This window comes from Notamacropus eugenii, chromosome 1 (genome assembly GCF_028372415.1).
Source record: "Notamacropus eugenii isolate mMacEug1 chromosome 1, mMacEug1.pri_v2, whole genome shotgun sequence".
NCBI classification, from domain to species: Eukaryota; Metazoa; Chordata; class Mammalia; order Diprotodontia; family Macropodidae; genus Notamacropus; species Notamacropus eugenii.
The window spans coordinates 248,961,411-248,988,556 of NC_092872.1; the positions used below are offsets into that span (position 1 = coordinate 248,961,411).

Genomic DNA, 27,146 nt, shown 5'->3' on the forward strand with positions numbered 1-27,146 from the left:
TAAGATCAAATGAGTTAATATTTGTATTAAAAAAAAAAAATAAAGCACAGTGCCTGACACACAGTAGGGACTATATAGATTCATATTTCCTTTCCCTTCCCTAGGACCTTCTGGAAGCCCTGCTTTCCTTGCCTCCCACTCAAAAGGGTATATGCTAGGGTTCTCCCCCAACAGCTGTAGAGTTACAATGTAGAACCGGGATTACATTTAGTCTCCTCCCTCTCAAAACTCTAAATCCAGAAAACAATGGAGGAAAACAGCTTTGTGCAGAAGGTAAGGAAGCACTTTCTAACAATGGTAGCTGTCGAATAATAGAAAAGGCTACCTAGCCAGGTAACTGAGTTCCACATCACTAGATGTCTCCAAACAGAACTCCTTGGCAGGCATGGTTTTTAGAAGGGATTCATCCATTGGGCAGGGGGTTGGATTAGATAGAAGTAACACATTTACTTAGTCTTCTAAAGGTTACATCATCTTTTTCTCACCTTGTCTGATTTTTTTTAACTTGCATCGGTGTAGGGAGCTGGGGGTGGGAGTGGGGGCAGATCTTGTCCTACCATTACACATGAGAACCTGCTCTGCAAAATTACAAGTAGGAGGTCTTAACGCAGAGTCCACGTTCGTGAATTATGGGGACAAATTACTCCAAACATAGAAGTTGTTCACTAGCAAGACACCACCTCATCTTTACAGATGAAAAAAACCCAACAGACTCAAAGGAGTTAAATAAATTGGCAGTGTTCAGAGATAAGACTCAAATCTAGGGTGCTTGTGACCACCTCCATGCTGCCCTCTAAGGTCCTTCAGAGGGTGATGATCTGTGATTCTGCTCTGATCGTGCCTCCCATCTCATGCCATCTGAGTCTGGCTTGGCTGAGGCTTGGGCTGCTCTGAATAGTACTGGATTTGTGTGGCTCCTGCCTTCCCCATCAGATTGGGTGCCTTTATAAACGCCTCTATTATAAATGCTGCCTACCCCACCTAGTTCCACAGGGAGGGCCCTGGACAAAGAGGGCTCTCAGCTCCTGTTGTTGACTACTCAGTAACTGAGGGCATCCTCTCATACCCTACCATTGCTTTGAACTGGGTGAAATGTCACTGAGAGTGGGGGCAGAGTCCTGTGACTGCTGGTTAACTTTCTACACTCCCAGAAAAGTGCTGACTTAGAACTACAGGCCATAAGCCTCAGGCCCCCACAGCAGGCCCAGGCAGGGCAGAGATCTGGCGATGGGAGAGCTAGCTAGTTGGAGGTAGAATGCTTTTTTGTCCAAGCTGCCTAGCTGTCCCTACCCAGTGCCCAGTGCCTAGTGTCTACCCAGCCTTGCTACAGCCTCCCCGTCTGCCTCAAGGCAGTTCACAAAGGGCCAGTGTGCAAGCTCTGCCCTGCTGACTCAGCCTGAGAGCTGCCAAAAAGGCCCCTTCCCAGTTTCTTCTGACCAGAGTGCTGGGGGCAGCTAGAGCTAATTAGAGGTTTCGGGGCTTCTTGGCTGACCACAGAACTGCTGCCAGAAGGGGAGAGAGGAGGAAGAACCACGAAAATAGGGTCATCACCAAATTGTAGGAGCAAAGCTCTAGGGCTGGAAGGGGGGCTTTCGGGGTCATCAAAGGGTCCTACCCCTAAGTTTACAGATGAAGACAGTGAGGCAGTTTGTTCATGAGGGATATTCTAATATTGAAATACACTGTTCCTTCTCTCTTCCAGAAGGCCTAGATAGCACAGCTAGAATTTCAAAGCCGGGAAGGGCTTTAATGGTCTTGGGGCACAATTTTCCAATGAGGAAACTGAGGCCAATAGGGTGGACAGGACTTATTGAAAGCCACATGGAGTCAAATTTCCTAACAGCCTGGTGTTCATTCAACCACCATCGCCCCCAACGAGGGTCCCTCTGGTAGGGAGAGGGGCAGGTGCCCCCTTATACCCAGATAACAAGCATTTAGTGAGCGCCTACTCAGCGCTAAGCACGCTGAGTGCTAAGCCCAGGCTTCTGGACAAAAAGTCCAGGGGCAAGCCTGCTAGCTCGCTATCACCACTTGGCCCTGCTTCCCCAATCGGCTGTTCCAGAGCCCAGTGCAGGGGGGCCCCCCCACACGTGGCCCTCCCCTCCCCCAGCCCTGCCGAGACCCCGGGGTCTGCGGCGGAGCATCAGCCCCGCGCACGAAGCTCCGCTACACAAAGACAGGCTGGGTGTGGGCTGCGAGCCAGCGGCAGCCGGGCAGGGCTGGGCGGGGTGGGGCGGGGCCGCTGGGGAAATGAATGGAGAGGCGGGCCCGCTCTCCCCCTCCGCCCCTCCCGCCCCACCCCCACCCCGTCCCCGGGCCCAGGTTACTGTCGGTCATGTTTACGTTTACAACAGCCTACAGCGCCTGACCCAGGCAGCGCCAATCAGCGGCCGGCGAACTTGTCTGATGCCGGCTGCTCCAATCAGGGGGACATGCCTGGCTCCGGGCCTCCCGGACAAACCGCTCCCAGCCCCCTTTCTGTGGGCAGCCCCTCTCTGGGGACTGCCCCCACCCCCGCCCCCCAGCCTCGCCTTACCTGCTAGGAGCCGCCCGCCCGGCCGAGAGTAAAGAATGACACCTGCCATTCCTTCCCCGGGCGCTGGGAAGTCCCGGCGGCCCAGAGAGTCATCGCCTCGGGGTCCGAGCCGGGAGGACGGCAGCGCAGCCCCCTTTCTTCTTGCTCAGAACTGATGTGTCTGATTTTTTTTCCAGGGACTGTCTTTTACTTAATTGCTCTTTTTGTATCCCCAGTGCTTAGCCTGGCGCAGAGCAGGAGCTCATTAAACGGGGTGGGCGCCTCCTGTGTGCCCTGTACTGGTGCTCAACCCTCCAGGCAGGGTACAAAGAAAAGCCTCAAAACCGGTTCCTCTTCTCAAGGCCTCACAGTCTAAATAGAGTCATGGATTTAGAGGTGGAAGGGACCTTCGAAGTCCCTCCTTTTGGTCACTTCAGCCAAGAGAGTTTTAAGTGACACACTTGGCTACGGCCACATCCAGGTGTCTTTGCCTCGTGCCACACGGACTGATCGATTGATCCAGTGACCTTTGCATTAGAAGAGTCAATATGCTGTTGTGTGGCCCTAGTGTGTGGAACTTGGAGTCGAGAAGACGAGCAGTCGAATCCCACCTTAGACAAGCTTCCTGTGATCCTCCGCTCTCTTGGTGCCTCAGTTTCCTCATCTGTAAAATGGGGATAATGATAGCTCCTATTTCACAAGCTTTCTATTCATGGGGATGATAGGATAGCCCTTATCTTACAAGGTCATGGTATGTATCAAATGCAGTGAATAGTAGCAGCTGATAATTATCTAGCACTTCAGGTTTGCAAAGTACTTTGCATATATGTGTATATATATATATATATACATATACCACATATTCCCAAAAGTCTTAACTTAAAACTACACTAAGACTTTTGCCACACCCTGTACTATTATATGTGGGCAAGGGTCCTTGTGGAGATATAGTAGGTTTGGAATCAGAAGGAACAAAAACTGTAACAGCTAACTTTTATATATCACGCTAGTGTTTTTAAAGCACATTACATATAGGATTTCTTTTGATCTACACAATAACTCTTTAAGATAAGTGTTTTAACTGGTCTCATTTTACAGATGAGAAAACCAAGGTTTAGAGAAACTAAGTGAATTGCCCAGGGTTACAAAACTAGTGGCTTGAGGCAGGATTTCAGTCAGTAAACATTTACCCAGTGCCTACCATGTGCCAAGCCCTGTATTAACCACTGAGGTAGCAAAGAAGGGCATCCCACTCGCACTTCCACCCCCAGGAGCTCACAATTTATTGGATTTGAATTCTGGTCTTCCTGACTGTAATGCTCCTTAGGGGCACTATTTATTCAGTATTCAACCTCTGGTGCCCTGGGGGACAGAGAAGGACAGCAGGGCCAGTAGGGAGTTCTGTTCGATGCATATTTTTACTCTCCTCCATTAAGGTCTCCATCAGGACCTGCAAGGTCGGACAGTGAGGAGTAGGACAGACTGAGTAGGCACACAAAGATTTTCTGAGTCTAGTCTCAGTGAGCATGGTGGTGCCCAAACTGAAAACCATGTGATGATAAAGCCAGAACAAGGACCTAACTCTCATCCAGGCAAGAAAACAGGAATTTCTGGAGATTAGTACCTAAAGCCCAGGCTGAATTGCATTTTTTCCCCATGCCCTATGCCCTCCCTTAATTACAAAGAGGGCTTTAGGGAAGTGTCCCCTCCTGGGTCGAGGACTACTTCAAGGCTGACATTCTAGGACCAGGGACTCAGGAAGACTACCTATCTGTTTCCCAACACACCCATTCTATAAGCTGGGGTTTTGATAAGTGAGCAACATGTTTACTGAGCATCTGCTTTGACAGTCCCACTGGACTCTGCCCTGCTCAGACCACTCGCACCATATCTGAAGAGTTTTGGATCAGATTCCAGGCACCAATTTAGGAAGGATATTGACTAGCCTAGAGAGCATGCCCAGGAGGATGACTAGGCTAGTGAGAGGACTGGAAACCACCTTACATCAGATATAAAGAAAGGGAAAATTATGATCTCAGCCATCCTTCAAGGAGGGAAGGAAGAAAACAGCATGCAAAAATCGATGTTCAGACAATCTATGGACAGGATAAATTGGACAAAAGCCATAGAGGGAAGAGCTGAGAGATAAAAAAAGGGCTATTGCCAAAGATAGGGCTTGAGCTGAGTCTTGAAAGAAGTCAGGGAAACCGGGAGAGGAGGGAGAACATTCCAGGTGTGAGGGACAGTCAGTGCATAGGCATGGAGGTGGGCAGCTGAAAGGTCTTATTTAAGGAAAGCAAAGTGTCAGTGTAGCTGGATAATAGAGTACCTGAAGGAAAGTAAAATCTAATGTACAAATTCCTTCCCTGGGCCTCTCATTTGGTTCACATGGAACTGGAAGGTTAGGTCCCCAAGAAAGAAAATATTTTTATTCTTTTCTTCAGGATTCTAGGAGAAACCCTGCAGGTTTATGGCTTCTAATACACACTTTGCACAAGTGGACCTCATTCAAATCCATTTCATAAATAAGTTAAGAGATCACCTGTGATATCCGCAGTCTTTTTTGAAAATGAAGGACAATCAAGACCTCATCTGTTGTGTAAGGAACCACTTTCTCCTTGCAGTACACACACACACACACACACACACACACACACACACACACACACATATCCAAAGAACCCAAAGAACAGGCTCCATGCTAAAGATCAAAGGGATCTTTTTGCCCATTATATCCTTGGCATGACTAACATGCCCCTTGAAGGTAGTGTCTTTCTTTCCGATTATAAACAATTTGACTTTCTCTTGCTGCTCACAGTGTTTGTATGATCTCTCCCTCATTGGATGGTGATCTCTGATATCAGAGTTCTTTTTGCTTTTCTTTGTCTCCCCACCCCTTAGCACAGTGCCTGTACTAAGATTGATAAGTTCTCATCAACTTTTGTGGTACAGTTTCAGATGCAGGAGAACACATGGAGCCCAGGTATACCTCCTGACTCCTAGCCTTAGGAATTCCTTTCTGTCTTCAAGGAGTCCCCATTAAGTTTACTTCTGTTAAAAGCTCAGGAGATGGATGGGATACTATCTTGCTCAGCTGGACTGGCTAGGGAAACTGGGAGTGTTTAGTCTGGAGTAGAGTAGATTTAGGTCACTATAATGGCTGTCTTTAAGTATTTGAAGGGTTGTCCTGTGGAAGAGGCAATTTAACTTTTCTGCTTGGCCTCAGAGGGCGGGAGGGAGCAAAGGGTGGATAAGTAGAATCTCCAAAGGAGCATACGTAATACAAGAAAAATCCCAACAATTAGAACTACCTGAAGAGTTATGTGAACTGTTTCACATCAAGTGAGTTTCAGGCAGCCGGATGACCACTTCTTAGGGTTGGTGTACATAGATTCATGTTCAGCTGTGAGCTAGACTGGATGACTTCTAGGGTCCCTCCCAGCCCTGAGACTGTAATTTTCTGTGTAGCACTGGGCTAAAAACCAAAAACTTCAGGGAGCTTACAGTCTGTCTGGGGAGATAAGACTTACAGGCATGAAATCAAGAGTATCAAACAACCAAGAAGCATTTATTTAGCACAGGGATGAGGAATCTGCGACCTTGAGGCCAAATGTGGCCCTCTAAGTCCTCAAGTGTGGCCCTTTGATGCATCCAACCAGATTTAATCAAAAAACCAAACCTGAGAACCCAGAGAGCAACTTGAGGCAGCAGGTTTCCCACCTCTGATTTAACACTTACTATTTGCCAGAAACTGCCAATTGCTAAGGATTCAAAGACGTGAACAGAATTGCCCCTGCTCTCAAAGAGCATATGATCTGCTGCAGGAAACAACGTGTACCTATGTAAATATGATGCCACCTTGGTGTTGAACAGTGGAGGAGCAAAAAGTCTGATGCTGGGTCCACCCCCTCAGCCATTTTCCTCTTCCCTTCCTCTTCCTCTTCCCTTTCTCTTTCTTCCCTTTCCCTTCCCCTGCCCAACTTGGCCTGACCTGGCTCTAAGGGGGCAACAAGAAGCCAGGGAGGATGCCCAGGTGGTATATATCTGCCTCTTAAAGTTGGGAAAAGGAAACCAACTCTTTGAGTAATAAAGATGCCTCCTAAATTCAAACTCCACCTAAATGATGATGATGTTACTGGTTCCATGAAAAGTGAAAGGAGAAATCTTTTGGAAAAAGATTCAGCCAAATAAGAGGATTTTTTCCTAAGGGGCTTATCGCGCCCAAAATTTGGACCTTGGAACAACAAAATTAGACGTGTACAGAATCAGGTGACTGAAGTAACTGATGTCATGGGAGACAATATTGCACAAATGATTGAAAGAGGAGAGAGTCTGGATGAGGTACAAGACAAATCAGAAAGCTTATCAGATAACGCAACAGCTTTTAGCAACAGATCTAAAGAGGTTGGAAGACCAATGTGGTAGCATGGACGCAAAATGAAGGCCATCGTGGCTCTAGTGGCTGATAGCCCTTTACTGGTGATTCTCATTCCTCGTCTTGAATTGGGGGACCAGAGATCTCCAACAAAACAAACCCTGGGACAATTAAAAAAAAGATTGCTGCGTAATTTAATGAAATATGTATATGACCTTCAAAAGTATTTTTCCTCAAGAAGTAGAAAAGAGGCAAGTGTCCAGTTCAAATTGGAGCATTGACAAGTCCCTGATTAGCTTCCTTCCCTTCACCAAAATATGCTGTCATTAATTTATTTTTAAAACAGAAACATCTACTTTTCCATATTATAGGAGCCTAATTTGAAACTTGATACTTGCCAATACATTATTTGTATACAAAGTTAAACATTGATGATGACATTTATAATTTAACACAACTCCCTATTGTAAACTAGAGGGGGTAGAATTTGTTGTATTCATCAAGTTTAGGGATAGCGTGGGAGTTGAGATGAAACTTTATGCAAAAAGGGATGGTAACCATTCAGTTAATGATTACAAAATGTATAGTTTTTCTCGTGTAAAAAAACTAGGTTTTAGAAATGGCTCCCATATATCTATGGAGAAAGTAATGTTTTCAACACTGCTACTTTCAGCTATGACTAAAGAAATTCCAGTAAACCTATTTTGCCTGTTAAAAACAAATACGATGCCATCTTGGTGTTGTTATCTTGACCCTAACTTCCTTTCCTGCCTCAGACTTCCCATCATCTGTTCCTGAAAGTGGTTTTCCAACTTCATGACTGTCCCTCTCAAATCTCCTCCAGTCAAGATCTGTAGTATTCATGGGCCTCCAGGTAAAGATACTCCTTTCCACATTTTATTATAGGCAGTTAGGTGGCATAGTGAAGAGAGGGGTCGAGATCCACAAGGTAAGAAACTCTGAAGGGGTCAAGAGTAGAAAAAGTTTAAAAAGCCCTTGGATAATACATTGGGCCTGGACTCAGGAAGACCTCAGTTCAAATCCACTCTCAGTAATTTACTAGCTGTGTGACCCTGGGTAAGTCATCTTTCTACCTCAGTTTCCTCAACTGTAAAATGGGGATGATGATAATAGTAGGTACATCACACAGTTGTGAAGTTCAAATGAGGTGATATTTGTAAAAGCATTTAGCATAGTCCCTGGCACATAGAAAGTACTTAATATGTGCTTATTCTCTTTCCTTATATCATCTGGTAGGTTGGACAGACTGATGTCACTAATGCATCTCTAGAATGGTAATTCTACTACTTCCTTCCTTACTGTCAGAATAGTTAGGCTAAACTATTGCCAACCATGACATTTCATTATAACTCAATCCACTAGTCCACTCTCTGTTTTTTTCCTACCGTTATCCCAGTTTCTACCAACAGCACCTACCTGGAGGTATTTAGGACTACTATATGAGCTGGCTACACCATGGATACACCAGACAGATTGGTGTATTATTCCCCCAGGGTTAGAGGGTAGGGGGGAATCCTTGTCCAAATGGGATCATATCTGACTACCTTCCTATCACACTAATAGACCTTGGAAATTGGCAGAAAGAGCCTTTCTGCCATTATTCAGGTGGTAATTCCTACAACGTATTTTGGGGTTATTCTCCTCAGATCATCTGTGTTCCACTATTCTTTGTTATGAGGGGCTCATTCCAAGCCAAACTGTGCCCTAAAGAGCCCAACCTACTATGGCTAATGTTGGATGGGCAAGAAAAATCCACTGTCTCAGAGAGATGATAGGACTGTCCCCAGAACCAGAGGACTGGTAGAGAGGCCCCAAGAGAGAAGGTGAGGTGTGGCATAGCACCCAATTTACACACCTTGGAATTGAGAGACACTTTCTCACAATGCCTTTCTGGCATTGTAATCCTATCAAGTGCTGGCCTTGAGGTGTGTGTGTGCATGTGTGTGATTGTGTGCGCACCCTGCATGTGTCTTTGTGCATGTGTACAGGTTAGTGCATGTGTGTGCACATGGGTGCGCATGTGTGTGCTGGGGCCCAAGTTGGAGAAGGGAAAGCTGTTTTGGAGGATGGATGCTATTTGACCTTGTTGCCTTATTAGTGCAAGTGAGGCAGGAAGGTACGCAGCAAATCAGGCCAAACACCATTCTGGCCAGTCTGTGCAAGAAAAGGCAAACACTAGAACAAGAAGCCTCTTTGGGGAGAGCAGCTAAGATAGCCAGACCCTCAGCTCCCTTACACTCTGGTATCTTGATCCAGCAGTGACCACCTGGCCTTGATCTCCAGCTCCACAACTGATCTCCCCACATCTACCTTAACCCCTAGACTTGGGGTGCTCTGAAGAAATTCTGCCCTGCTACCCTCCCCCCCAAGGGGTTTTCCCCTCCTACAGCCTCCTACCTGGCCTCAACCACTGGCATGGGTGCCTGGGCAAGATGAGACAAATACTCAGCTGTGTAAATACAGGTCAGCAGAGAGGTGACTGGGTAGGCCAACATCTGTGTGAAACAGACCTGAGGATTCTAGTGGACTTTAAACTCAGTATTGGTCCATAGTGTGACATAGTAGAGACAAACAAGACAATACTGTCAGAAGCAGTTGGAGTTGGGAAGAGCTGGTTCAAATTCTGCCTCAGATACTTACTAGCTACAGGGGCAAGTCACTGACATCTCTCAGCCTCAGTTTCTTTATCCATAAAATAGGGATAATTATAATATCTACCTCTTGGGATTGTTGTAAGGACAGAATGAGTGTAAAATGTGTTGCCACTCTACAAATGCTAGCTATCATTTAATTATCTTAGACTGTGGTAATAAAAATAGAGTGTCTATACCAAGTGGAAGAGGTGGTTCTGATGTGGGTGCACAGGCTTGGGCCCCAATTCTAAAATCACATTTCTCTTTAAAAAATCACCTCTCCCTAGCCTCAAAATACTATCTCAGGCAGTTTCTCTCCAGCCCAGGGACTCAGCCTGCTCCAGCAACAATCGCTATCTCCCTTCCTGCTATAGTAGTCAGCTGCACCTGTAGAGTTCATGAGTTTGAACCAGCCGTGCACTGGGTCATTACATTTGCTACTCACTGATCAGTCATATGTATCCTAGACTTAGACATACATATACTTTCTTACATTTATCTTGTCTAACAAGACATTGATGAGAGCAACCTGGTATTTCTGAACTAGCCCTGACAGTTGGTTGACTTAGTGAGGTTTCAGGCCTAAAACCAGCCTTGGGCTATTTCCCAGTGAACTTTGGGTAAAATACCAAAAGTGCATGTTTCTTTAAGAACTTAAAGTTCTTTAAGAACTGACCACTTCTTAACCACTCCCTAATCTCACTCCAAAACACCTAGCTAGCATCTTTGGCACAAGTGGTACTATAGAATATCCTATATAAGCATTACCTGTACCCCTCTAAGGTTTCAGATTCCCTAAGAACTTTTGCCTGCTGAAAAGCGTAATAAATCTTTCCTTGACCTCAACAATGCCTGAGTCTGTGAATTCTTCTCCAGACAACTTGCCTCTGGTACCCTGGTCTTTGTGGGGGTCTCATACCTCTCTTCCAGCCCTCATCAGTTCCAGTGCACTGTGTCCTGGTCCTGGTCAGACTACCTTAGGATATTGGGTTCAGTCTGGATGGCATGAAGGAAAGGATGCTAGCAAACTGGAGTACAATCAGAGGAAGCTGGGGAAGAAATTAGAAACTATCTCACCTAAGGATAGGTTGAAGGAAGGGATGAGTGTAGGAGAGCAAGAGCTTGAGGTGAACCTGCAAGAGCTGGCTTTGAGCATTTGAAGAAATCTGCTGTGGAAGAGGGATCATCTTCGTTCTTTTTGGCCCCAGGGGATGGAGCCAGGAGCACTGAGTGGATGTTGAATAGAGGAAATTCCCCCCACCCCCCTTAAAACTTGCTAACCATTAAAACTGTCTGAAAGTGGAATGGGTTGCCTTGGGAGGTAGTAAGTTCCTCATCCCTAGAGGTATTCAAGGAGAGGCTAGAGGACCATTTTCAGGTCATTGGTGGAGGGAGGAGGATGCTTCTTGATTGGTTACCAATTGGACTAGATAGTGGACTCTAAGATCTCTTCCCGCTTTGTTACTTTGCTTCTTTGATTAAAAAAAATAGATTTTCTAAGATAAACTAGGATGTCAGATAACAAGATGATTAGTCTCTGTAATCTTTGTAATAACCATAGCTGTGTTATAAACAGTTTATTTTAAACAGTATCTCACACCCCAAATTCCTCTCTGCTCCCCAAAGTGTTTGCTCCTTAACTGGTGGGTGGGTGGGTAGGGGACACACCCAGGTACTCTCTCAGAGCCTGGATTCGAATTTAGGTATTATGACTCCAAGGCACTCTTCTGCCTCACTTCTGGGCTCCATTTCCCAATATGGCTCTTGAGAGCAGAATCCTGGGATGGGTGATTGGAAGGAAACATTTTATAGAACACTAGGCTTCTGCAAAGTCACAAACTATGTTCTCTGTCATTGGCAAAAGGAGTCTTCCTTTTGACATACTTTATGAAGATGTGAATGCTTATCCTGATAAGAGAAATACACTAGGGTAGGGTAGAAATACTGAGTAATGATAGTCCACAGCGGTTCCTTTGGAAATGGGACCCCTGGAGTCCTGGCTAATATCCCTAAAGGCATCTATCCATGATGCTTTCTTGGCTCCAATAAGCAGTGCCAAGAGATGGGATCCTAGCACCACTTTCCACAAAGGGTGAAGGCTACACCCCAATATGCTGCCCAAGACCCTCCCCCACTCATCTGGAACTATTCTTAGGTGACTACTTGCACACTGTGCAGACTTCTGTCTGGAAATCCAGACAGACTTCTTTGCCTTCAGTTGCTAAGTCTTGTCATTTCTACCTTCAGAAAAGTTTTCCCAAGTGTCCCCTTTCCTCCACTCACATAGTCATCCCTCTGGTGTAGGTCCTACCACATGCTGAGACAAGAATCTTCTCATTGGTCTCCCTGACTCAAGTTTCTTCCCTCTCTAATCCACTCACCTGCCAAAATGATTTTCTTTTTAAAGTCTAGGTCTAACCCTGTCATTTTCTCCTAGTCAGTAAATGCCAGTGTCTTCTTATTACCTCTAGGATCAAATAGAAAAATCTTCCTTTTGGTTTTTAAAGCTTTTTAACCACCTGGTCCCTTCCAGCCTTTCCAATCTTTGGAACACTTTGATCCCTTCCATACAGGATCCAAAATTATTGGCCTTCTTGCTATCCTTTGCAGGTGACTGGGTGCCTTTTCACTGTATTTATCCAAATCCTGCAAGGAGCTTCCCCCTGAGTTTACCTCCCATTAACCCTCTAGATAAATTGCATGTACGTAGTTATTTGCATGTTGTCTCCTCCACTGGACTCTGAGCTACCTGAGGACATGGATGGAATTTTTGCCTTTCTTTGTATCCTTAGTGCTTAGCGCTGTGCCTGGCATACAGTAGATTGACAAATGCTTGTCAATTCACTTGAGTTAGTGGTATAGAAAGTATAATCTACTCTAAAATATTTTGGTGAAGGTTTCTGTTTAATCTTCCTAGAAGATGTGTGATTCAAGGGACAAAAAGGTTTGCAAGCATGGGAGCAAAGTATTCTGGGCAAAGGAAGTAATAATTAAGTGAAGACAGGGAGAGGTGAATTGCTTAATCTGTTTAAATAGGTGGTAAAGAATGGAAAATATGGAAAGGGGAGATCATAGGATCATGAATTTCCAAACAGAAGATATTTTAAAAATCATTAAGTCCAATATAATTTTTTACAGATTAGGAAACTGATGAAAGAAATTGGAATGGACTGATGGAATCAATCATTCAATCAACAAACTTATTTTTAAAGCACCTACTGTATGCCAGGCACTAGGCTAGGCCATGGAGTTACAAATAAAAATCAACCTCTGGAAGAGTTTATATTCCATTAGAGAAGGCAGTCTGTACCTGTGTAAGTATACACATTTCTTGGCCATTTTGAAATCAAGCTGCTGGGATAATTCTGGACATTCTCTTCATCTCCCTCCCACCTGACTGTGCCCCCTGGAACCCTGGACTCTGAAGGGGGTGTGTGTGACCTTATGTTGCCCAGAACCAAGCCTCTATATCCCTCCTTGCCCATTTCTCTACCATGCTGCTTTGTTCATGCCTTACCTACTCTCCTTTCTAGTTCCTCTTTCTATGCTCTCTACAATAGAACATAAGCTAGCTCCTTGTGGGTAGGGACTGTTTTACTTGCTCAGTATTTGTATCACTTTGTAGCACAGTGTGGGCACATAATAAGTACTTAATAAATGCTTTTTTCTTTCCTTCTTTTCTTCCTCCCTTTCCTCCCTCCTTCCCTCCCTTCCTTCTTCTTCTTTTTATTCCTCCCTTTCTTCCTCCCTTTCTCCTTCCTTCCTTCCTTCCTTTCTTCCTTCCTTCCTTTTTTCATGTAAGAAAAGTTTGTGTTTGGAAGTATTAATGTACAAAATACAATACAAGGTAATTGGGTGAGGGCATCAACAGAAATTGACAATGAGGAGCAAGGAATATTTTTATTTCCTTGGAATAGCAAGTAAAAGATTTAAATTTACAGTAGAAAGAGACAATGGGCTGATGGGAGGCAATGTAGTATAAGAAGGTAGCTTGGTATGTGGAAATCACATTAGGTATAATGTCAAAGGAACTGTGTTCAAATGCTACCACTTTGGTTTCCTACCTATATAACCCTGAACAAATCACTTAACCTCCCTGAGTGTCAGTTTCTTCATCTTTTAAGATGGGGGGATTAAACAAGATGGCCTCTGAATTCCCTTCCATCTTCAGATCTCTGAAAGACTTAGAAGAAGGGATGGGTGATGTAAACAGAGTGCCAGGGTGAGGACTCTTCATTATTATCTTTGTATTTCAGGTCCTAGCACAGTACCTGGAATATGGTAAATACTTTTTTAAAAAGTTTTTTGATTGAATAAATGATGCCATTAGTTCAGTCCAACTTCTTTCGTAATATTTTTTATGTAAAGAAAAAATAGGGCAGTTCAACTCTCACCTGAAAACACTGCATGTGTATACCCTGCCTCCTCTCCCAAACCTCTTAGCATCTGCTAAGTTGGAAACATCCAACTGGCTACTGGTGATGACCACTGGAGTTCAGGCTAGTGAATGGTTATAGAGAGAGATTGGGGAGACATCTTTGTAGGGATAATAATAATAGCCAGCATTTACATGTTACTTTAGGATTTGCAAAGCATTTTACACATATAATATCTCATTTGATCCTCGCAGCAATCCTTTGAGGAGGGTACCATTATTTCTTATTTTACAGAAGAGGAAAAATTTCCCATTTTACAGAAGAGGAAAAATTTCCCGCTTTATAGAAAAGACTCATAAGGGTTAAGTAACTTGCCCACACAGCTAGGCTGTATCTAAGTCAGGGTTGAACTCAGGTCTTCTTGAAATCAACTCTAGTATTCACTCCACTTTGCCACCAAGCTGTTGAGATGACTGGTGAGCTGCTGAAATCACCTGAGAATGATTCTCTCACATACAGAAAAGAGGACAGGGTCCAGGACAGACAGAGCCTTGAGGGAATGATGGACAATCTTAAGAGTTGACCAAAGGTCAAAAAGGGTGATGACTGAGAAGAAGTCATCAGATTAGAAGTTAAGAGATAGATGGTAACTTTGCAGAAATGGAAAAAAGGAGAAATGAGTGGGAGTGAGATAGATGTAGACTGTTTGTTCTAGGAGTTAGGTTGTGCAATGGAAGAGAGATATAGGATGATAATTTGAGGAGCTGGCCAAATCAAGTGAAGGCTTTTAGATCAATCAGACTTGCCCAAGTAAGTTTGCAGAAAATGGGGAAAGAGAAAGGGATTGAAAGAAAAGACTGAGTATGAGAGAGGAAGATGCCAAAGAGGCAAGCACTCAGAGGAGACAGGAGAAAAATGGATCAAGGACACAGGTAAAGATTTCCTCTTTAGCATGGAGAAAAGCCACCTCTTCTTTGGAGATTGAAATAAACTGGGAGAGAAGAAGGCATTTTGCACAAAGGTTTTGAGGTAGTAGAGAAAGATAGCCTCTTTTGTCCCTATTAAGGAGGAGGCAAGGCCCTCTGATGAGAGGCAGTGGTGGAGGGGACTCAAAGAGAAGAGATTTAGAACAACCACTGTGAGGACTATGAGAGTCTATTAAGTAACAATAAAGGGATGGCTATGGAACAGTGAGGGCCCAGATAAGATTAGATATCACACATGTGGAGACCTAGCCAATCAGTAGGCTTTTTTTAGCAGCAAGGTTGGAATTTGACAAGGCATGAGTTTTGAGAGGACAAGGATTCCTGGATAGAGGATTAGGTATTCAGCTGAAATGACTAATTATGAAGTCAAGACCATGAAGGGAAGAAAAGGGAGGCCAGAGCAGGAGTGGTGATAGATTGGGAAATCAGAGAGAAATGGAAGGACTGGAGGACAAAGAGGAATTTTAAGAGGTTAAAATCAGAAGGAAGCTTTTCAGGATTGTGCCAGAAGAATACTTGTAGGTAATGATGAGGTCAAGGAAATAATCATTTCTCTACAGGTGAGGGAGGGGGAGGGAAGCCAAAGGTCATAGGATTTTAGAGGCTGATAAGGAGTGCTCTCTCCCAATTCTCTGAAATAGCTAGGACCACTTAATATTATGTCTGCCTTTAACAGACCAGGAAATGCATTTTCAGAGAGGTTAAGTGATTTGTCTCAGCCCCCAAAGCTGATAAATTGCACAGACGAAATTAATCCAGGACCCCTGAGTCCAGAGTTCCTAGAATCAGTTAGCCAGTCAGTCATCTAGTATTAATTAAACTCCTACTATGTGCCAGGCCCTGTGCTAAGCACTGGGGTTACAAAGAAAGGCGAATTCCAATAAGTTCGACTTAGAAGGTCCTTAGCAGTCATCTAACCAAGCTCTCATTGGGCAGATGAGGAAACACCTACTTTCCGTCCTCCTCTCTGCCAGCCAAATATTAACGGTCCTTTTAAGACCAATCTTTTAAGGCACTCTAGCCTAGTGAATAGAAAATTGATCTCAGAGTCTGGAAGACCTGAATTCAAGTGTTTCCTCTGACACATACTGGCTGTGTGACCCTGGGCAAATCATTTAATTCAATGCTCTAGGCAACCCTCTAAGATTATCAATTGGAAGACAAGGCACCAACTTCAGCTGGTAAATGAAGTTTCCTCAACTGGGAATTCCCTATACCAAAGAAATCCTAAATTCAGTCCCTATCCCTAAGACCCATCTCAGTCAAAGAAACTTCACCTGGTTCTTAACTTCTATAACATTAAAAAAAACAACAATCCAGAAGTTATTAACTTAATCATGCACACACACAAATATTTCAAATTACAAAGAAAATAAAGAAGAGAACTGTATATAATACTAGGAACTTCTGTCACATAGTTTTTAAAGTGTATATAAATGTAATATAGTAGTAACAAAATTGCCCTTCCAAACTTTTTCCCTTTTATTTTAAAAAATATTTTATTGATGCTTTTCTTTTCTTCCTTCCTTCCTTCTTCCTTCTTTCTTTCTTTCTTCTTTCCTTCCTTCCTCCTCCTCCTCCTCCTTCTCCTCCTCCTCCTCCTCCTCCTCCTCCTCCTCCTCCTCCTCCTCCTTCTTCTTCTTCTTCTTCTTCTTCTCCTTCTCCTTCTTCTTCTTCCTCTGCATCTTTGTCACTATCCAATAACTCACTCTTCCTCTACCCTGGCTCCAAACAACCCTGCCTCCCTTGTGACAGATAAGTATAATCAGACAAAACAAATCAGCATATTGGTGATATCTTTCTGGACCTCTCTGGCAAGAGCCTCTAGAGTCAGGGGTCCTGGGTTCAAATGTCACACTTGACACTACTTGTGTCCACAGACAAATCACTTTGCTTCCTGGGCCTCCCTGAAATGAGGCCGTTGAAGTGAATGGTGTTTGAGGCCCCTTCCAGGTCTAAATCTCTGCTCCTATGAACCTAGACTTATGAAGTCAAGATTTGTGACTGTATTGATCAAAATGCTTAAGTCTTTCAAAGTAACATTCCTTCATGGTATCCTGGTCATCTTGTAATGTTTATTTTTGTCTTTCCTGAATCACTTTTAAATTGTCTCCTATTGTGATAACCATATCTTATCTGCCCTCCTGGAGTAGGAGGGTACAGACCCAGAAGCGGCTGTTACATACTCTTCTGAGAGTATGGGGATTTGGCTCATGTGCTCACCCCATCAGTTAGCCCAGATGAGGGGGTTTGGTGCATATGAAGATCCCCATTGCACAAGAAAGGCAGTGTGGTGAAAAGAGCAAGGAATTTGGAGTCAGGAGACCTGGGTTGGAGTCTTGGTTTCACGATCAACTCAACCTTGCTCTCTGAGCAAGTCCAAGGGGTCATAGATTTAGAAAGGGACCTTAAACAGAATCTCTACCAATCCACTCCTCATTTTGCAGGTGAGGAAAGTGAGGTCTAAACAACAAAAAGTGACTCGCTTGTGATCATCCATGTAGGAAAATAGCAGTCAGTATTTTAACCTGGAACCCTAGTTCAAATCTCAGTCTGCTCCCATTATAGCTATGTGACTTTGGGCAAAGTACTTTGGCCTCAGTTTCCTCATTTGTAAACCTAATGATATCAGAGGTCCTTTTGGCTCTAAATCTGTGATCCTATAGTATTGTGAATAAACAGTAACGGAGCCCTCACTCCCTTCCAGGTCCTAAAGTGCTGCGGATGCATAGACAGCAATGAAAACAGTCACTGTACCCGTGGCTTAGATTTTTTATCTTTAAATGTTTTTTTCAGATCCACTTCTTTCCCTCCTGTTCCTTCTCTCTCCTACTCAGCCCAACTGAGAAAGTCAGAAAAACAAAATGCCATTATAAATATGTACGTATTTATATTGACCCATCTGTGTGTGTGTGTGTGTGTGTGTGTGTGTGTGTGTGTGTGAGAGAGAGAGAGAGAGAGAGAGAGAGAGAGAGAGAGAGAGAGAGAGAGAGAGAGAGAGACAGACAGACAGACAGACAGACAGATTCTGAGTCCTTCACATCCCTCTCAGGAGGGGGATAGCATGTTTCGTCTCAAGTCCTCTTGAATTGTGGTTGGTCATCGTGGTGCTCAGAGTCCCTAAGTCTTTTAAAGTTCTTTGTCTTTCTAATATTCTTGCTATTTTATAAATTGTTCCCCTGGTTTTGCTTCCTTCACTCTGCAACCATTCATACAAAGCTTCCTAGGTTTCTCTGAAACCACCTCATTCACTATTTTTTATAGCACAATAGTATTTCATCATGTTCATATACCATAACCTGTTCAGCCATTCCCAACTCACGGGCCCTGGGAATTTATATTCTGTCTGTGAGAAGCAATATGGGTACAGATACATAAATACAAAACATGAACCAAGTAAATAATAACAGGAATAAGATAGCTGACATTTATGTAACACCTATTATGTGCTGGGCACTGTGCTACATGTTTTACAGTTCTTACCTTGTTTACAATTACAATCCTGGGAGGTAGGGTCTGTTATTATTCCCATTTCACAAATGCAGAAACTGAGGCAAAGAGGTTAAATGACTTGCCCAGTCACACATCTAGTAAGTGTCTGAGGCTGGATTTGAACTCAGGTCTTCCTGATTCCAGGCCTAGCAGATATGGGTGAGGAAGGGATCTATAGTGAGCTCCAAATCTAGTTCTATCGTTATACCATGCGTATTTTCTCTGTCTCTGTGAACATCAGTTTGTCAATTCATAAAATAGGGATAATAATATTTACCGTACCTATCCCATAGAGTTGTTGAATAGAAAGCATTTGGTGACCTGTAAGCTATTGGCTCCCAAAGGGGGAAGCCAACTTCTCCATCTTTGCTTGCGCTTTCTGTGCCTAGCCTTGCACAAGGCAGGTTTTTAAGAAATGTTGGATGAAGGAATTGATGGAATAATAAGGGGTGAGTGGGTAGGTGGCACCACCTAGCTCCCATTCTCCCAAACACCTGGGTCTTCTACGTCCTTCGAACTATTGCTAAACAGAGTTAGTTATGTATTCTTGACGTTTGCCAAGACTTCAGAAAGGCTTCTTGTTTTCTCCAAGTTCAAAGCCATTTACCCTGTTTCCTAGGCGCAATCACCATGTTACGTAACATTATAAAAGCTGGCCCTCCAGGCTTACTCTTGCCTCTTTCACAAATCCACACTCCCTCTTTCAAAGAGCTAGCTCAGCATCACCACTGGGCCCCTTCCGTAGGAGGAGAAACACCCTTCCCTTCTTCCTACCCCCACTCGCAGGATGTCATGAAGAAAAGGAGGCGACTTAGAGTGCTTGGTATAGCAGAGCATGTCCCCTTCTCTTCAGATGTGGTTCATTTGGGTTGCCTAGTATAAAATAAGTTTCTTAAACCTTGGTTAGCAAACAGCAGAGAAGGTGTTGGAGATACCACCTGGGACCTAAGAGCTACTGCTGGGGTTTCAAAGGAGTATGGCATAGATTCAGCCTGAATTTTCCCTCACCTCAGAACATAGAGTACTCCCCAGAGATAGTCTTTTCCCACAGTTTTTCTCATCCAGTCTCTCTCTGTCTCTCTTTGTCTCACTGTCTCTCACATATACACACATACACACACATACACACATGTGCATGTACTAGATGTAGTGCTTGTGTCCCCATTGTCTAGCACAATGCCTGGCACACAGTAGGAACTTAATAAATACTTGTTGATTTATTGACATGTCACCAGCATCTTGTGACAAGAGGCAGATAGTCAGTGGGCAAGCCTGCAAACCAATGGATGGGTAGGCAGGCAAGTAGATGGCAGGTGGGGTAGCAGGTATACAAGACACATACATTTTTTAAGTACCTACTCTGTGCCAGGCAGGGTACTAAGTGCTTTACTGTTATAATTCCATTTGTTCTTCACAATAATCCTGTGAGCTAAGTGCTATTATCATCCCCATTTTACACATGAGGGAAATGAGATAGAAGTTAACTGACTTGCCCAGGGTCACGCAGCTAATAAGTATCTGAATTTGGATTTAAATTCATGTCTTCCTGATTCCCCCTAGCTGCCTCAGACTGACTCAGAGGCTAGCCTCCAAATGCTTTGGCATTATCACCTACCTTTAACTCAGCTCGACATCTGAGTGTTCCATTGGGACCATACACTCTTTTTTGTTCGTTTGTTTTGTTTTTGGATGCAATGGGGTTAAGCAAATTGCCCAGGGTCACATAGCTTGTAAGTGTAGGAGGCTGGCTTTGAACTCAGGTCTTCCTGAGTTTAGCTCACATACCCTTGAACAATTCCAATTTCAGAATCCCTTGAGAGTAGTCATGGGAAGCAACAATCCCTCTCTCTATAAAAGGAGAGAGATGAATGTTCCCTAGGCTTCCTTATTTTACTGGGAGAGATAGCTCCCCACCTCCACCTCTATCTCCCAACACTATTGCGACAAAAGGTTTTCAGTCAGATGGGATCTTCCAGATTAAGGGCAATGTAGGGATTTGTACAATACTGGGAAACCCTTCATGGACTTGACCATACAGGCAATTTTCACATAGTTATTCCCTAGTCCAGTGGGGGATCAATGGCTCTCCAAGCTTGAAGACCCAGTCTGTTACCAACTATCAAGGGCTGATGATCTCCTCCTATGACTGTTAGGCCCTGTCTATTCCCCTGCTTCTCTGAAAACATGGTGCCATGTGGAAATGCCATCCAGAAAAATGGTAATAAGATAGTTGGTGCAGATGGTTTTGTCTGGCTGAACCTCTGGAAAGGCCAGTTAAAAAGCAGCAACCTTAAGGATGTCCTGGAGGGCCCTAGATGGGAACCTTCAGCTTAAGGAAGGTATAAGAGGTTTGGCCACTGAGAAACCCAAGAGGTCTTGGGCGCTGCTTTCCACCTCTTCTGTGAGAGATCCAAGTTCCTTCATTGCTCAGAAGTGGGTACTGGGGGCATCTGTCTACCCCATCCCCCATTCTGCCACAACCACATTCATTTACCTCCTGGCTGTGTGACCACTGGCAGGTTACTTTCCCTCCCCCATCAGTTTCCACACCCAGAAAATGCAAATAACAAAATTTAAACTACTACAAGCTATTCTAGGTACGGTAATCATTCCCCAGAAGCCTAGCCAGCTCCTTAAAAGGAGGCTAGAAAACAGGCACCTTCTCTTCAAACCAGGCTAAAATGATTCCTCCCATACTCTTGATAGACTGCTCCTGAGGCTTGGGAGACCTGCTCCCTTCCTTCTGCATTCTGACCGTGAGGCTTCTGCTTCCTGCAGTACAACATAATATGAAGCTTCAAAGTCAAGATCCCACCTTAGAGACATTTAATCTAAACCTCTCATGTTACAAATGAGGAAATAGACCTGGGGAAATTACCCAGCACTTTACTGAAATTATTTTATTTACTCCTCAGCAATATACCAATGAGGAAAGAACTACAGGTGGTCCTCATTTTACAGATGAGAAAACTGAGGCTCAAAGTGATTGTATTTTCTTCATGATCAGGCAGCTAATCGATATTTTTTTTAAATGGGACTCAAATCCTGGTCTCATCTAATTTCAGAGTCAGCTTTCTTTACCTCTCTTCTCCCCCTTTTTAAGAGAATGTGGGTTAAGTGACTCACCCAGGGTCACACAACCAGTAAATGTCTGAGGTCACATTTGAACTCAGGTCCTCCTGATTTCAGGACCAGTGCTCTTCTCCACTGCACTACCTAGCTGCTCCTCTGCCATTCTCTTTTAGAGAAAATAGAGTTGCGGTTTAACTGGAACCCATGTGGTTTTGTCCTTGCAATCTCAAATGGCGTGATCATGGCATGTGGCCATGTTTGTGGTATAGAGTGGCAGAGATGAGAAAGGAGCCCCCTGTCCAGGAAGAAAAGGGTGAACCAAAATGAAGAATGAACATCCTGAATTCTTGATCTTTGGTTCATCAAGTCAAACTGCCTCTTCCTTTTCTGTGCAAAGATTTTTAGTTCTGGGACCAAACTGAATTAACAGCAATCCATGATTGTCTTCTAGTGGTAGGAATATTTCCCAGGCCCTTGATTCCTTTCTGAGCAAATGCCTATTCATCTTGGAAAAAAAAAAAAGAGAAATCAGACTGGCGCCTGGCCCAAACTTCTCATGAATGCTACACATGAAGACTGCCTTGTAGGCAGAAGCTGAAAGAAAATTTCATGTTGTAGCTTTGGTATGTAAGGGTGAGTTATTCTGAATATTGGGTCATTTGGGATCAAGTTAAAGCCAGGGCCAATTCAGAGAGGTCTTCCTCCCTCAGCCTTAACACCTTCTGGTCACTGGAGAAGAACTTTCCATAACGGTCTTTCTCCACAGCTGGCTTCCCTCCTTTCCCGCACCCCCCCCCCCCCCCCCGCCCCTGCTGAAGGGGTACTGAGCTAATTTCATTGATAAAACATTTTATAAACAGATTAATGTATTAGGAAATGTTCTGGAAATCTAATCCCAATTTGCCTAATTAATCTTATTGAACTTTAACAGTGTCTAATTGAAGTTACCCTCGGGCATTGTCTTCTTGGAAGAGATAACAGGCAGTATAGGGGTCAAAAGATGTGGGTTTTGTTCTTAGCTCTATCACTAACTTATTGTGTGACTGAATAGATAAATCATTTCAGCCAGTTAATAAGCATATATTAAGTTCCTACTGTGTCCTAGGCTAAGAGCTGGTGATAGAAAGAAAAGCAAAAACAGCCCCCTTGCTCTCAAGGAATTCACTCTAACTCGAGATATGTGCAAAAGAACCCGGTACATGTAAACTGGATACCAAGCGACTGGAAGGTGTTCTCATTGGCCGGGTACCAGCAGTGGGGTGGAGCTGAGAAAAGTCTCCTACAGAAGGTGGGAGATGTGATGAGTGTTGAAGGAAGCCAGGGAAGTTAAGAGATGGAAGAGAAGCGACAAGTATTCCAGGAATGGAGGGTAGTCAATGAAAAGGGAGTTGGGAGATTGTATGTAGAATAAAAAACAGACCTGTCTAACTGGATCATAGATTATGTGGGAAGATGATAATAATAGCTGATATTTACAAAGCACTCACTATGTGTCAGGCACTTTTCAATCATTAAATCATTTGATCCTTACAACAATCCTGGGAGGTAGCTGCTATGATCAGCCCCATATTACAGATGAGGACATTGAAACAAACAGATATGAATGGATTGCCCAGGGTCGTACAGCTAATAAGTGTATGAGGCAGAATGTGAATTTGGGTCTTCCTGATTCCAGGCCCAGCATTGTATCCACTGTGCCACCTGACTCCTAGAGAAGGATAGATAGTGCTAGATAAAACATTTTAAAAGCACTTCTATATGCCAGGCGTTAAGATGAAAACACAAGGAAACAAGACAATCGCTACCCTGAAGCACTTTGCATCTTGATTGGGGAAGAGATCTCATAAAGGAGAGCTGGAAAGGGGACAGAACAGAAGAGAGGAGAGCGTGCTGAAGCACCTGAAAATTATAAGAACTTTAGGGTTCTTAATTTGGATAGGATTAATGGAGGATTCATTTGGAGTCTGGGAACTTATTTTTAAAATATTTTTTATAATTATCCTAATATTATTGGTTTCCTTTGTAATCTTATGTATTTTATTTTGTGCATTTAAAAATATTATGAGATGAGGTCCACAGATTTGCCAGATTGCCAAAGTAGTCTATAAAACAAAAAAGGGTAAGAAACTCTGCTACAGTAAGTTCTTCTTTTTTTTTTTTTTTTTTTACTATTTTTTGAATCTTGAATTCTTTTTTTGAAAAAGAATAACCCCTTTCTTTCCCTTCCTCCTTGCCCCTCTCCCATTGAAAAAGCTAGAAACGCAAAATCCCCTGTTACAAACATTTATAATCAAAATAAATCCCCACATTGGCAACATAAAAAAAAAGTCTTGATTTACACACTGGGTCCATTATCTCTCTATCAAGAGGTGGGTAGTCTGTCTATTTCATCAAGAGTCCATGGTTGGTCATTGTGTTGACTAGATTGCGCTAAGACATTCCAAGTTGATTATCTTTATATTATTATCATATAAAATTGTTTCCTTGGTTCTATCCACTTTACTCTTGAGCAGTTTATACAAGTATTATCTGGGCTTCTAAAGTAGGGACTTGCCTTCCCTACTCATCTCTTTTTCATCCCCACTCTGAGAAATGGGACTGGGAGTGTTTATTTCTGTTTTATGTGTGTCCTCAGTTTCAGGTACCAGAGGTGACCTTAATGGGAAAGACAGGACTTTGTGCCATGGGTGACACTGGAGCTAAGATTCTAGGGTGTTTGGGACTTGAATCTGAGGGAAATTTTGGACTTGGAACTGGAAATGTGGTCTATAAGAACTGACCTAAGCTAGGAGTAATCCTCTTCCTCTCCCCAGAAACTAAAGAGTTACACGGGGAGGATTGTGCCTCTTACATGTTAGAGGAACAAGTTTTGAAAACTGTGCCAGATGTATTCAAGGAAAAACATTACTGACTTTTGCTACGTATTTGGAGCACATAAGTACCAGTAAGACTTTAGAGTTTGTCTGTATTGACTTTCTATCCATGGAAAGAGATAGTCAAAATATGAGTTATATCTTGGTGGTGATTGACCATTTAAGTCCACATAAGCGTATTCAACCAGAAACTAAAAAGTATTTACTGTTGCTAAGGTGTTATAGAAAAAGTGTTATTCAGTGTATGGATTTCTTGCCAGAATCTACTTTGACCAAGGTAGAGACTTGGAGATCAAGCTGCTCAAGGAAATGTTGGCCTTGGCAGATATAAAACAAATCTAAGACTGTTTCTTATCATCCTCAAGGAGATCCACAGTGTGAATATTTTAATCCTACGCTGTTGAACACAATGGGAACACTGAGATCAGAACAAAAGATTCAGTGGGGTCAACGTATCATTTCAAGTATATACATATAATCCCACCAGGAATGATGCTATATGATTTATGTGATACTTTGCTCATGTTTGGGTGAGAACCATGCCTACCTATTGACCTGTGGTTTGGTATCTCAGATGAAGGAAGTGATAATACAACTACTTGCTCTCAGTCTATTTCTCAGCTGCAGGAGAAACCAAGAGATGCCTAATAACCAACCACATCTTTAGCTCAGAAGATCTGTGACAGAAACAAAATTTTAAAAAGTTATGATGCCAGAGTACCTTGTCAAGATCTTCAAGAAGGAGATAAGTTTTATTGAGAAACCTTGGCATTCAAGGCACCCACAGATCAGCTGACCTTTGGAAAGCCAACCCATACAAAGTTATCGAGAGACTGGGCAACTTACCTATTTACAAAGCAGCCCTAGAGAATTGAGGGGCCCCTATTGGAATTATTCACTGAAACCATCAATTTCCCATAGGAGAGTTAGTTGGACTTTCGAATGAGTAGGTGGAGAGAACTGATGGAGACTCATTAGACAAAGACTGAGGAAAAGATATGGCCCACGATCTATACAAAGGCTTTCTGACCTAGACGGTCACAGAAAGTGATGGATTGGTGAAGGAGACTACATATGTTATTACAAGGAGGAGAACTGATCCCAGAGGTAAATGGCTAATGACCTCAGCATTGATTCATGATGGTCTGTTGAGAACACTATGGAATTGTTCAGCCCAGTTCTCTAGGATCATGTCCTTATCACTAATCAGTGTGTTTCCATCACTTTTCCTGCCCAAAACTCCTTCAGATTTCTGGAGTACAGATTCAACCCACAGAGCTCAAATATTCCACTAGCTGACCTGACATGACTAATCTGGACATTGGCACACAAGTCTATAATGATCCTGAAGGTCAGCCAGTAACTACTCGCTCTGATATAGGAGCTAAGATATCTGTCAGTGACAAGACCAGTCTCTCAGCTAAGTTATGATATAAAGTAAACCAGAAGACATAGTTGCAAATGTATCAAGACAACCATTTGAGAAATTGCACATGTGAAATGTGCCTTCATATAATTACATGTACATGTGTTTACTGCTGTACATGGGAATTACTGCATGTTTGAGTATGCTTATTTTTATCTTTCTATTATGTTTATTTGACTACATTTTGTATTATGGTCACTTACAACAACATCTATTTGTTAAGAGTTTTTTTAAATATACTATTGCTTATTGTTAAGTTGCATTACATAGATGTAGATATAGTTGTATTTATATATAGCACTCACCTACTCAGTGCGGATGGAACCACACTGATTAGAGATAAGGACATGATCCTAGAGAGCTGAGCTGAACAATTCCATAGTATTCTCAACAGACCATCATGAATCAATGCTGAGGTCATTAGCCATTTACCTCAGGTTGAAGTTAGTCCCTCCTTACCTGAACTTCCAACTGAGAAAGAAGCTTTGAGGGCCATTAGGCTCATTTCATGTGGCAAAACACCTGGTGCTAATTCCATTCCAGCTGAGATTTACAAGGTAGGGGGACCATTGCTTATACAAAAGCTGACTGAAATTTTCCAGATTATATGGCAAGAAGAGGCTATCCCCAAGGAGTTCAAGAATGCCTCTGTTGTCCATCTCTATAAAGGTTAAGTTAATAGATTGTCCTGTGACAGTGGGGGGCGGGGGGGAGGGAAGGAAGGGTGAGTGTGTGTGTCTCTCTCTTAGTCACTGCTGACAAGATTCTTGCTAGAGTCCTCCTTAATAGACTGATCCTTCAGCAGGAAGATGGCCATCTACCTGAGAGTCAGTGTGGCTTCAGAAAGTCAATATGGTGTTTGCTGCCTGACAACTCCAGAAAAAATGCCAGGAGCAGAACAGAGGTCTGTAGACAATGTTTGTAGACCTGACCAAGTCCTTTGACACTGTTAGTCATGAGGGCTTATGGAAAATTATGTCAAAATTTGGTTGCCCGGGGAAGTTCGTCAATATTGTATGTCAATTTCATGATGGCATGTTTGCCAGGGTTCTGGATAGTGGACAAAGCTCTCATGCCTTCCCAGTCACCAGTGGAGTGAAACAGGGCTGTGTGCTTGTTCCCATGCTTTTTAGCATGATGTTTTCAGCCATGTTGTCAAATGCTTTCAATGAGGATGAACATGGCATCAAAGTTAGTTACCACACTGATGGTGAATTCTTCAATTTGAAAAGGCTACAAGCTCAAGACCAAAGTGGAGGGAGTGTTGGTGCATGATTTTCTGTTTGTGGATGACTGTGCAATCAATGAAGCCTCTGAAGCTGAGATGCAACAAAGTATGGATCAGTTCTATGCTGCTTGTGCTAATTTTGGCCTAAC

At 43.3% G+C, this 27,146-nt stretch overlaps 1 protein-coding gene and 1 pseudogene across 2 annotated transcripts in view; one reads left to right on the plus strand and one right to left on the minus strand.

The window, feature by feature from the left end:
* PKD2L1 (polycystin 2 like 1, transient receptor potential cation channel) overlaps positions 1–2,619 on the minus strand; it is an 87,315-nt gene extending 84,696 nt beyond the window's left edge. For both annotated transcript variants that reach the window (XM_072628470.1, XM_072628469.1), the window contains exon 1: positions 2,537–2,619. The gene's annotated coding sequence lies outside the window, so the exon portion shown is untranslated. The remainder of the gene's footprint in view (positions 1–2,536) is intronic.
* A 3,918-nt stretch (positions 2,620–6,537) lies between these two features.
* On the plus strand, positions 6,538–7,261 carry LOC140517332 (vesicle-associated membrane protein 4 pseudogene; annotated as a pseudogene).
* Positions 7,262–27,146: the final 19,885 nt, after the last annotated feature.